The 13,200-nt window shown below is 41.1% G+C and overlaps 1 protein-coding gene across 1 annotated transcript in view; it reads right to left on the reverse strand.

The window, feature by feature from the left end:
- The window catches only part of LOC126195147 (cadherin-23-like), a 460,891-nt gene that overhangs the window by 93,595 nt on the left and 354,096 nt on the right, over positions 1-13,200 (reverse strand). The window lies entirely within an intron of this gene.

Consider the following 13,200-nt stretch of genomic DNA (forward strand, 5'->3'; position numbering starts at 1 on the left):
GAATACTTGTTACAGAATAAAACAATCTTGTGAAAGAAAGACATGCAGTTGAGTAAAGCCTATGCTTGTGTGATGTAATTATGCTGGACCAGAGAAATGACGGTTAAGATCTTTGCAAAATAGCAGTCAGCAGAAAGAGGTAATAATTTTGTTTGTTTGTGAAGTCAGAGTGATACCAAACCCCATGCATCTGTAAGCAGTTTGGAGTAAAATGACTGTCCAAATTGCCCTTTTAGTTTCATTATAAAAAAAAGACTTATTTCAGACCCTAGGGCTGTAGTTATTGAAGCACTATCAGAATATGATGTACAAAGGAATTAGTTATATAGAGAAGAACAAAGTAACATGTACCATTAACAGCAAACAGATTAATGCAGCCCCATTGTGAAAGCCATTCTCAAATACGGGATGAGTTGGTTGACGTTTGTAAGCAGTTGAAAATTGCCCTGAGTACTGTCTAACAATTTATGGCTGCTGCAAATTGGCATGTTGGAAGAGCTCTGGAGATTCGTGTTGCTCTGATACCTGTTACAGAAATAACTCAGGTACTATCCTCACCTGTGGATCGTGTCTCCTCTGCAGAAAGTGCAAGATCTGTCATGACCCATCCACTTGACTGCAAGTGGCATGTCAGTGGTAGATATAGATATCCTGTATAGGGTGCACGAGGACCAGGGAGGACTCAGGGTGTTGTACTGATCTCCCTAACTAACAAGTTCAAAGTGCTGCTTTCACTGAAACTGGGACTCACTTCAATTATTTTGGGGAAACTTGTTTTGTCTAGTGTCAGGAGGAGCAAACACAAAAGCAATGGGGTCTATTAATTCTTGGCAGTTCAGAGATACAGTGAATGATGGCATCACTTAGGGAAATGGCAGTAAGGGACAGGGAAGGACATCAGTGGCAGTCAGTGTATGGCTGGGGGCCTCATTCAACATGTTGAAGAGGCTATTCCAGCAGCCATTGAGGGGACACGTTGCAACTAACTGCAGATTGTGGTGCACGTTGGAACAATGATGCCTGTTATCTGGGTTCCAAAGTTATCCCTGGGTCATTCCAGTGACTGACAGAGAAGATTCTGAAGACCAGCCTTGTGCATGGAGTTTCAATGAAGGTCACAATTTGCAGCATTATCTCCAGAGCTGATTGTTGGCCTTTGGTTCTGAGTAAAATGGAAGGACTGAACCAGAGACTTTAAATTTCTGTAACGAGGTAGGCTGTGACTTCCTGGACTTGCGCCATAGGTTCAAGGACTATAGGCTCCCCCTAATTAGGCCAGGTGTGCTCTACACATCAGAGGCTGCTATTCAGGTAGTTGACTGTGTGTGGGGTGCAGACAAGATTTTCTTAGATTAGGCAACTCTCTATCCAACCCAGATAATGATTGCTATAGGAAACCCAGAAATACCAGTGTCAGATTGAAAGAAATGCCACCGGCAGTTGAGAGTATTAAAATAATAATAAACTGCCAAAGCATTCGCAACAAAGGGCCAGAGCTTGAAACACCTGTGAAAAGCAGTGAAGCTCAAATAATACTAGGTACAGAAAGCTGGTTGAAACTGAAAATTGATAACAGTGAGGTTTTTTGGGAAAAAAATAAGTTTGTATTGAAAGGATGGGCAAAGGGGAAGTGGAGGTAGTGTATTTGTTGTAGTAGACAAAAAAGTCAAATCCACTGAGATAGAAATTGAAACTGCATGTGAGATTGTTTGGGCAAGACTCAGTATCAGGGGTGGGCATAAAATGATAACTGGAACTTTCTGTCGCCCACCAGTGTCATCTCCAGATGTAGCTAGAAACTTCACAGAAAACCTCATTTCACTTGTACATAAGTTCCCCAATCATACTGTGTTCTTTGATGTAGACTTTAATCACCCAACAATTAATTGGGAAAATATAGTTTTGTTAGTGGTGGATGTGATAAGATATCATGTGAAACTTTACTAAATGCCTTCTCTGAAAACTACCTAGAACAAATAGTTAGGAACCCTACTCATGATGGAAATACATTTGATCTACAGGTGACAACCAGACCTGACCTATTTGAGGATGTCCACATCAAAACTGTTATCAGTGACCACAGCACAGTCCTGGTAACAGTGATTACCAAAGTACAAAGCACAACTAAAACAAGCAGAAAGATATATATGTTCAGTAAAGTAGATAAAAAGTCAGTAATGTCATATATCAAAGAGAAACTTGAAACTTGCAGCAAATGTCAGGATCATGTAGAGGAACTCTGGTCCAAGTTTAAAAGAATAGTTGACTATGCACTGGATAGATATTTACCATGTAGAACAGTTCATAATGGGTGGGAGCCTCCATGGTATACAGTTACTGTAAAGAAACTTCTAAACAAACAGAAATTACTGCATATTAGGTGTAAAACAAAGTGTAGGGCTACAGATAAACTGAAGCTAAATGAAACTCATTTGACTGTCAAGAGAGTGATGCATGATGCCTTCAATGACTACCATACCAGAATATTGTCAACTGTCATGTGTAAGGGCTGTTAGTTGCATCAAAGTTTGTGTCCAGTACCTAGCAAACTGAGACAGGAACTGAAATTGAGAGTAGCAAAGCAAAGGCTGAAATGCCTAACTCCATTTTCAAATGTTACTTTACAAAGGAAAACCCAGGAGAACTGGTCCAATTTAATCCTCATACCACTGAAAAGATGAATGAAATGAGTATTAGTATCACTGATGTTGAGAAACTGCTGAATTTTTTAAAACTGAGCATAGCTCCAGGTTCCAGTGGAATCTCTATCAGATTCTATACTGAATTTGTGGCTGAGTTAGACTCTCTTCTCACTATAATGTAACATAAATCCCTTCAACAATAAACCATGCCCAGTTCTTGGAAAAAGGCACAGGTCACATCCATCTACAAGAAGGGTAGTAGAAGAGATCCATAAAACGACCATACAGTATCATTAACATCGATTTGTTGTAGGATCTTAGAACATATTCAGAGCTCAAACATAATGAGGTACCTTTAACAGAATTACTTCCTCAGTGCTGACCACCATGATTTTCAAAAACATTGATCATGTGAAACACAACTTGCACTTTTCTCACATGGCATCCTGAAAGCTTTGGATGAAGGCAATCAGATGTACTCAGTTGATTTCTGGAAAGCATTTGACTCAGTACCACAACTATGCTTACTATCAAAATTACAATCATATGAGGTATCAAGTGAAATTTGTAACTGGATTGAGGACTTTTTGGTACGAAGGACATAGCATGTTATCTTGGATGGAGAGTCATCATCAGATGTAGAAGTGTGTGCCCCAGGGAAGTGTGTTGGGACCCTTGCTGTTAATGTTGTATATTAATAACCTTGCAGACAATATTGATAGTAAAAACAAGCTTTTTGTGGATGATGCAGGTATCTGTAATGAAGTACTATCTGGAAGAAGTTGCATAAATATTGTCAGAACTCGATAAGATTTCAACATGGTGCAGAGTTTGGCAACTTGCTCTAAATGTTCAAAAATGTAAAATTTTGCACTCCACAAAATGAAAAAACATAATATCCTATGATTATAATATTAGTGAGTCATTGTTGGACTTGACCAACATACATATACCTGTATGTAACACTCTGCAGGGATATGAAATGCAATGATCACATAGGTTCAGTTGCGGGTAAAGCAGAATGTAGACTTCATTTTATTGGTAGAATAGTGGGGAAGTGCGATCAGTCTACAAAAGAGATGGCTTACAAATCACTTGTGTGACCTATCCTAGGATATTGTCAAATGTATTGAACCTGTACCAGATAGGGCTAATTGGTGATATTGAATGTATACAGAGAAGGGCAGCATGAATGGTCACAGGTTTGTTTAATTCATGGGAGAGTGTCACAGAGATACTGAAAGGACTGAAATGGCAGACTCTTGAAGAAAGATGTAAATTATACTGAGAAAGTATATTAATAAAGTTACAAGAATCAGCTTTAAATAGTTACTCTAGGGATATACTAAAATTCTGCATGTATTGCTCACACAGGGACTGTGAGGATAAGATTAGAATGATTACTGCATGCACAGAGGCATTCAAAAAATCATTCGTCCCATGCTCCATATGTGAGAAGAACAGGAAGAAACCCTAATAATTGATACAATGGGACATACTCTCTCCTGTACACCTCATGCTGGTTTCTGCAGAGAATAGACATAGATGTAGATGTAGAAATAAAATAAATAATATTGAAAAATAACTCATCCAAAAACATCATAAACACATCATAGAGATGATACATATAGTAAATAATGTTGTATAAACTTGTCCAAAATTTAAGAAATAGCTGTATGTGAAATGCAGCTATATGTAACATGTATGTAGCTGTGACTTTTCATGCTTTCCCGACGGATCTGCTGCAAATACGCTTCTTGGGTTTGCCGCCAGATCGTATTGTGTAAATCGTACAATATTTCCTCGATGCAACTGCTCGACATCATCAGGTGGTGGTAGCTGCTGCTGTCACTGCTGCAAGGCGTGACTGATGATAATCGCGCGGCAGCGTCGGAATTTATCATGACGGGAGCAGGCAACACGCGTGCGCGAGAAGGCGCTCATAGTTGGAGAAAGCGGCGCTCCTGGTGCCCCCTACTGGGAGCTGCAGAAAGGCCATCCACGTGTGCGCTTTGGGCAATAACTGTGCTGCCGGACGCTCCACATTGGCATGGGATTTTGTACACGCCACGTTTTCTGAGGCCAAGGTCGTCTTTGACAGAGCACAATAAATTCCTCAATTTTGCCAAAAAACACACTTGACGTCGTGCTTTTTGAGGATTCTTTTTATTCTCGAAGACATGCCGCCAAAATAGGGCAAGAACGCTGTTGGAGTGGGTGCCTCCGCATCTTCATATACATCCCTGCGTCGAGTTTGCTGAGAACGGAATGCATGGCGTATCTGCCTTTCTGAATAGCCATTCTGTTGGAATACCGTTCTCAGGTGTTGTAGCTCACCAGGTAGACTGTCGGCATCTGAGACTACATGTGCTCTATGCACCAAAGAGCATAGGACACTACCGCGTTGAGCAGGATGATGGCAACTTGTGGCCTGCAAATATAGCTCTGTATGAGTTGATTTGCGATAGACGCTGTGTCCCAATGTACTGTCAGCTCTTCTTCTGACTAAGACGTCCAGGAATGGTAAGAGGCCATCCTTTTCCACTTCCATAGTGAACTGTATATTGGGATGTAGCGAGTTCAGATGTCCGAGAAACACAGGTAATGCCTCTACTCCATGGGGCCACACCACAAAGGTATCGTCTACATACCGCCAAAAATAAGAAGGTTTGAGACTTGCCAACTGCAGTGCTTTTTCCTCAAAGTCTTCCATAAAATAGTTGGCCACCATGGGAGCTGCCATTAAACCAAAAACAGGGAAAACAAGAACTTCCGTTTCCTCAAGTGACTCAACGCGTAGCTGAGATTTAGTTCAAACTTTATCCGCAAGAGCGTCCGGCAGCACAGTTATTGCCCAAAGCGCACGCGTGGATGGCCTTTCTGCAGCTCCCAGTAGGGGGCACCAGGAGAGCCGCTTTCTCCAACTATGAGCGTCTTCTCGCGCACGCGTGTTGCCTGCTCCCGTCATGATAAATTCCGACGCCGCCGCGCGATTATCATCAGTCGCGCCTTGCAGCAGTGACAGCAGCAGCTACCACCACCTGATGATGTCGAGCAGTTGCATCGAGGAAATATTGTACGATTTACACAATATGATCCGGCGGCAAACCCGAGAAGCGTATTTGCATGTATGTAGCTATTTATTAAATTGTGGAAGAGTTTATGTAACATTATTTACTTTTTTGTGTTGTTTTTGTGATGTTTGTGCATGAGCTGTTTTTTAACATTATTTATTTTATTCATGCCTCTTTTTGATTATGCCTGCTGCCGACATTATTTTCTGTATAACTAATTTCACAGTAGGTTGTTTTTTAATACTGCATAGGTAACCTATGGATAATAGCCTTGGAGGCAAACCTGCCCATGGTTTTTAAAATAAAAATAAAGGTGCAACTAGGGCTATCATTTTACTCCACAGCAACACTGCTATTGCAAATCATGCATCACATGAACAAGAAACATTTCTGGAAGTATATATGATATTGGCTTTTGGCTAGAATGAAAGAGGGTTTTCTGAATTGGGAGAAATACAATGAGCAAATGAGCTGTTACAAACTTGTGGTAAACATAGTGAAATGGAGACAAGAAGTTGTGAATTTGAGTCCACATACTCCATTAATTTTCAGACTGCATTTTGGCTGTCTGCTCAAGTAATTGGTCAGATGAAGTATTATAGATAATTCACCAATAATAGCAATAAACTTCCAGAAACACTTCTGAAAAACAGCTTGTGGCTGTGCTGAGATCAGAAAGTACAGGCATGAGAGATTCCTTGCTCTATTGTGGCCACTGGCTACCAGCAACCGGCCACATGCCATACACTGCCTCACATCAAATGCCTACTGACCAGATGACTGTGCCATGATGTGGTGCTATGAGTGTAGTAATATAGTTCTTGTCTGAAGTCCTAGTATTTACCTTGCAGTTATGTATAGGATTTTGCATGCTTGAAACTTATGAACATTGCATAAACATTGTGAAATAGAGTCATGAGTAGAAAAAACTTTAACCTTTGTCACTTATTGTTTGCTTTGGGTTTAATACAGTGGTGCAGGCAGCAGCACAAGCATGAATTCTTTGTATTTTGTATGGGATGAGAGGTTTTGGGCTAAACATGTGGCAAAAAGATTTACTTGTTTTAAGAAAGATATTTCTGTCATGAATGACATTCAACACTCAGAAAGTCTCAGTAACTGATGTATATGATGAGGTGGAACGATTTAACTGCTGTGTGACACTTGCATTTAATAAGCAAGGTTCAAGAGTCAGGTTAACTGCATGATCAAATTCAAAGCAACAAAACTAATTGCATTACTTCATATTTGCTTGAACATCAGTTCACTTATTGGGAATTCCTGTGCAGTATTGTTACTGGTGGTAAGTTATGATGCATTTATGTTAACTTCTTAACAAAAAATTAATGGTTGTACCCTAATGAGAAATATATACTTGAGTAAAGGCCAATGTCAACATAACATTTTTTCATCTGGTGGTTGAAATACGGTGTTTTGGTATACAAACTCCTCCCCAAGGCCATGTCCATCACAGCTGGTATTGGTTGCCAGGAACTGAGAACTTTTTGGTCACAGCGTAAGCAAAATGACTGACAAAACTTCATCACACATTTCTACTATGTGATATGTGCTCAAGTGTATATGTTTCCTGCTCCTTATTGGACAACCATGAAGAAAATTCCTTTCAGGATGAAAATGCAGTTCAAACCTAGTTTGATGAAAAATTTAACTCAGAATCAGAAGGTTTCTAAAGGTGTGGAATCAGTAAACTACCTGCGCATTGTCAGACTGTTTTAGATATTGTGAAAGAATATACAGGTTGTCCCAGAAAGGTTGAGAAATATTCAGGTATATGACAAGAATGAACTTTTGAAGCAAAAAAAGTCTAGTGAATATTGCATCTAAGATGCACACATTAAGAGCTATGAGCCTTTCAGCTTTTATGCAGTGAAACAAAACTCTTGTACTGAATCCCTTTGCTTTCCATACTTTTGGAAGAGGTAGTATGGATCAAAACAGGTAATAATTGTCACGTAAACATGGGCTCTAAAGTGCATACCTTAAGCACTATGTTGTTCAGTATAATAGATGTGAACCACAGTAGTGAAATGAATTTTGATGGGGAAGATTTCTATACATTTCCTTACTGATTTTCAATCTGGCCAATTGTAGCTTTGTTACAGAAAAGCTAAAAATATAGCCTTCAGCAAGACTGGAACTGTGATCTGAAGCAGCCTTCATTTTACAGGTGACCATATTGACTCAGTGCTAGCACAGAGCTGCCTTATCCATATCTCCCTTATTGTCCCAGTGTTGGCCAGCACAGATAAATCACAATGCAAAAGATGAGAGTAGTTGCAATTTCTGCATAGGATGACTTTTCTGGGCTCAAAATCATACACTGATAACCTTATATCACACCTTAAGTGAAAATCATTCTGATTATTCAACGAAAATGGCACAGATAATCAAGTGAATTTAGCATGATAATACTGTGCTAACCAAGAAGTAAGTCATCAGTCACAGAGCTGCCAAAAATATTCTGTGTTGTTGCCAAGATTCAGTTATACTACCAGCGTCAAGATTGCCACTCAATGAGTTCCTTGAGTGGGCTAGGAAGTGACTACACCTCATGTCTCAAAGATGCAGTTTTTGAAGGCTGAAATACCCAAAGTGTATGTCATTGAGCATTATTCACATTTCTATAACTAAGTTTAGGGACTAGAGCATTGTTACTAATAATACTCAGATGCACTGACTGCAAAATAAATATCATAAATCAGTAAGTGTCACACTTATTTGTCTTTTTCTGTCTTGAGCATACTGAAAACTAAAAAGCTCATTCACCCGATCGGATTCACTTTTTTGAAGTGTCGCAGTGCCTATACTGTAAACATTATGAGTAGGCCACATATCTTTTAATCATTATGGACTTTGAATATATTTTTCTTAAGAATGCTGTCATTGGTACTATCCCCAAAACACGGTAATACAAATGAATATATAACAACACAGCATTTATTGAAAAATGTGAACAACCTCAAATACCCTTTGTAAGATATGAATTGCATAAACTTCCATTTAAAGGAAGTTTATTGTGCATGGACACCACACACCATGACCAACAAAGAGGGCTCAAAACTTGGTGGAGAAAGTCAAATGAGCTAACATGAAGCTGATGCAGTTATCACCAGAATGTGGACCAAGGAACACAGAATGATGACAATATTGTGTATAATGAAATATTCTTAAGCAAACTATAATTCATTCTATAGATACTGAAAACATGTCAAAAATCTTCTTCTTGTAATTTTTACAATATTACCATTTCCAGGGCTTTGTCAGTAAAAGTGGAAAGCATTTATGTTGAAGAGCTTTTCAATTTGCAATATCCTTACGATAGAGAGAGAAACAACCTGAACATGGTGCTACCTGTCCATGCAGCACTTCACAGTCAGCATAGTCAGATATTAATTTATTCCCCTATGACACTTCTAGATTTCCAAGTTATTCATATGAGAATTATCGATGCATAACGCTACAGCTTTGAAGTAGGTGATTCCCTCTTATGAGCTGGTGGGTGCCAGATCATATCTACATCTACCTATTTATGTGCCATCTGAAGAAATACTTCCTAGCTGTCCAGAATCCCCAAACCTAACAATGATACCTGGCTGCCAACTGTTCCACACTAAGTAACATCTTCCAGCAAACCTACCCCCCTGTGATCCTCATATTTGCAGTCTCAAGCAGTCTGTTTTGAAGTGTGCCAAGCATGCCGCAACAGCGTGGACGTGAACCCTATGTGCGGTTGACGGATTTTGAGCGAGGGCGTATAGTGGGCATGCGGGAGGCCGGGTGGACGTACCGCCGAATTGCTCAACACGTGGGGTGTGAGGTCTCCACAGTACATCGATGTTGTCGCCAGTGGTCGGCGGAAGGTGCACGTGCCCATCGACCTGGGACCGGACCGCAGCGACGCACTGATGCACGCCAAGACCATAGGATCCTACGCAGTGCCGTAGGGGACTGCACCGCCACTTCCCAGCAAATTAGGGACACTGTTGCTCCTGGGGTATCGGCGAGGACCATTCGCAACCGTCTCCATGAAGCTGGGCTACGGTCCCGCACATCGTTAGGCCGTCTTCCGCTCACGCCCCAACATCGTGCAGCCCGCCTCCAGTGGTGTCGCGACAGGCGTGAATGGAGGGATGAATGGAGACGTGTCGTCTTCAGCGATGAGAGTCGCTTCTGCTTTGGTGCCAATGATGGTCGTATGCGTGTTTGGCGCCGTGCAGGTGAGCGCCACAATCAGGACTGCATACGACCGAGGCACACAGGGCCAACACCCGGCATCATGGTGTGGGGAGCGATCTCCTACACTGGCCGTACACCACTGGTGATCGTCGAGGGGACACTGAATAGTGCACGGTACATCCAAACCGTCATCGAACCCATCGTTCTACCATTCCTAGACCGGCAAGGGAACTTGCTGTTCCAACAGGACAATGCACGTCCGCATGTATCCCGTGCCACCCAACGTGCTCTAGAAGGTGTAAGTCAACTACCCTGGCCAGCAAGATCTCCAGATCTATCCCCCATTGAGCATGTTTGGGACTGGATGAAGCGTCATCTCACGCGGTCTGCACGTCCAGCACGAACGCTGGTCCAACTGAGGTGCCAGGTGGAAATGGCATGGCAAGCCATTCCACAGGACTACATCCAGCATCTCTACGATCGTCTCCATGGGAGAATAGCAGCCTGCATTGCTGCGAAAGGTGGATGTACACTGTACTAGTGCCGACATTGTGCATGCTCTGTTGCCTGTGTTTATATGCCTGTGGTTCTGTCAGTGTGATCATGTGATGTATCTGACCCCAGGAATGTGTCAATAAAGTTTCCCCTTCCTGGGACAATGAATTCACGGTGTTCTTATTTCAATTTCCAGGAGTGTATTTGTTGTCATAGCACAGCACTGTTCCTGTCAATGACGTATCAACCATTAAGGAGAGCAGTGCCTGCAGGACATGGTGCGCTAACAGAGAGCCTTGGTGATAGCTGTCTTCATATTGTTGAAAGCTGTCTCAGCTTCATTACTCCACAGCAGTCTATCAGTTATTAGGTTTAGGTGAGCCAACAACGCATGATTGCATATGCAGTTATGGTAGAAGTTGGTGACGTCTAAAAAGCACCATAATTCATCAACAGTCAGAGTTTGTGGAAAGTTTACCACATTCTCTTGTGGTGAGCCAACAATGCTTGATTGCATATGCAGTTATGGTAGAAGTTGGTGACGTCTAAAAAGCATCATAATTCATCAACAGTCAGAGTTTGTGGAAAGTTGACCACCTTCTCTTGTGGTGAACAATTTCTATGGGCATTGATTGTGCAGACCAAGGAGTAGACTTCTAAAACTCCAAACGCACATTTTCAAGGATTACTGAGTAATCCGTGGGACTAAAGGTGTGTAAATATCTAGTGCGATATCCCAGATGATGGGGTTTGGAACTGGACATAATCAACTCATTGTCAATATATGTAGCAAAAATATAGATCTCACATCACCTTGTCCACAAAATGCTGAAATTTCTGTGAAGCACTGCATAATCCAAATGGCATTTTTTTAAATTTCAAGAGACCACATGGAGTTGTGCTGGCAGTTTTAGCTATGTCTCCTGGCACTACAGTATCTGATAGTATGTATGCATGAAGTTGGAAGCCGGCCGCTGGTGGCCGAGCGGTTCTAGGCGCTTCAGTCTGGAACCGTGTGACTGCTATGGTCGCAGATTCGAATCCTGCCTCGGGCATGGATGTGTGTGATGTCCTTAGGTTAGTTAGGTTTAAGTAGTTCTAGAGGACTGATGACCATGCCTCGGGCATGGATGTGTGTGATGTCCTTAGGTTAGTTAGGTTTAAGTAGTTCTAAGTTCTAGAGGACTGATGACCTCAGATGTTAAGTCCCATAGTGCTCAGAGCCAATCTAAGTTGGAAAAGATGTGCTTGACATAGATGTTGCACATGAAGCCTTCAATATGTGGAACTGGGTAGCAGTCAGGGGTTGCTAGTCACCACATGGATGCCATCCATTGGTCATTTTGGAAAAAACGTGTAGTAATACTGAGCCCAGCTGCTACTTAATGGTCACCGGATCCCTTATTCAAGCCTGAAAGGAAATTCTTGTTTGGCTATTTTTAGCTTCTCCAGTGTCAAGCAGCATGGCCAAGAATGGGCTGGTGATCATGGTCTTATTAGGACATACTGTACTGTTGAATGGCCTTGGCATACTGGTGCTAGTGTAAGTTGTTGTTGGGTTACCTCTGGGAACTGTTTAAGAAGCTCTACATAAGAAGAGTCACCAGAGATCATCCAAATCGTGGTACTGTCCACAAAATGTACACATGCCTGACTGCCCTGATTGTTAGTGGTGTCAAGAACATGACGATGTCAATGGTCTGATACCGGGCCATGAAATAACAGAAAGTAGTTCCAAGTATAGAATATGTCACATTAACCACAATAAATTACCATTCAGCATAGAAATAAGTTCAGTGAGTGTGTCACAGGACCATGTGACTGATCTACTAATGGCAAAGAGATGACAGTCATCACTGCTACATCAAGGCAGATTGGAGGATAAGTATACAGACATCTGTGTATACCAGGAAGTGAAGCTCTGTGTACAGGTAGGAGATGAAGAGTAGCTTTTACCATATTAGTGACTTGAATAGACTGGAGCTCTCTTCCTGCATCTGTCCTAAGGAAACTGAAGAAGTCCATTGTCAAATGGACACTTCACTTCAGTCTATTGCCACTGCACAGCAGGTCCACTAAAGTGAGGAAAATCAAGAATGGTGACTGCAAGATATTTATAAGGTAAAAGTTGGCACATATATCAGCAGGGTGATAGATCATGTGTGGTGTGGAACACTTCGCATAAAAATCCCACTTGTGTCTCTCCAGCACCTTGTACCTCATTTGAGCTTTGTATTGTAATAACAGATTGAAATGATTATAAATATGGACACAGACTTCTGAGCTAATGATTAGTATAAAACTGCTCAGGCACTTAATATTTTGTCAAACTGGCACAACCTATGCAATAAAGATACCTCCTCTCATCCTAAATCTGCTTATTTACTGCTATGCTTGTGGTGGCATTCTGTCATTCAGATTAATTATTTTATCTTATTCTTTTTGTATGAACACTGCATTATGAGAACCTTTTACTTTGCCACTTGTTACTAATGTAGCACAAATAATGTAATTTTTCAACTCAGTCTTATCACCTGGTGGCAGTTCGTAACAGATACTTTTTATAAAGCTGTTTTTTTTTGTATGAAAAGTGCATTATGAGTAGTTTACATTTCATCATTCACTATTAATGTGATGCAGTTATCATCTTTTTTCAACTTAGTGTCACCACCTATCAGGAGTTTCTGTCAGCTACAAATCTTGTATTTGTACAAACTGTTGTATATACTCTTGGTTTATCACATTTTTAAGTCTATAATTAGGTTTTTCTTTTATTATTTATATGTTTAATA

Source organism: Schistocerca nitens, chromosome 7 (genome assembly GCF_023898315.1).
Source record: "Schistocerca nitens isolate TAMUIC-IGC-003100 chromosome 7, iqSchNite1.1, whole genome shotgun sequence".
NCBI classification, from domain to species: Eukaryota; Metazoa; Arthropoda; class Insecta; order Orthoptera; family Acrididae; genus Schistocerca; species Schistocerca nitens.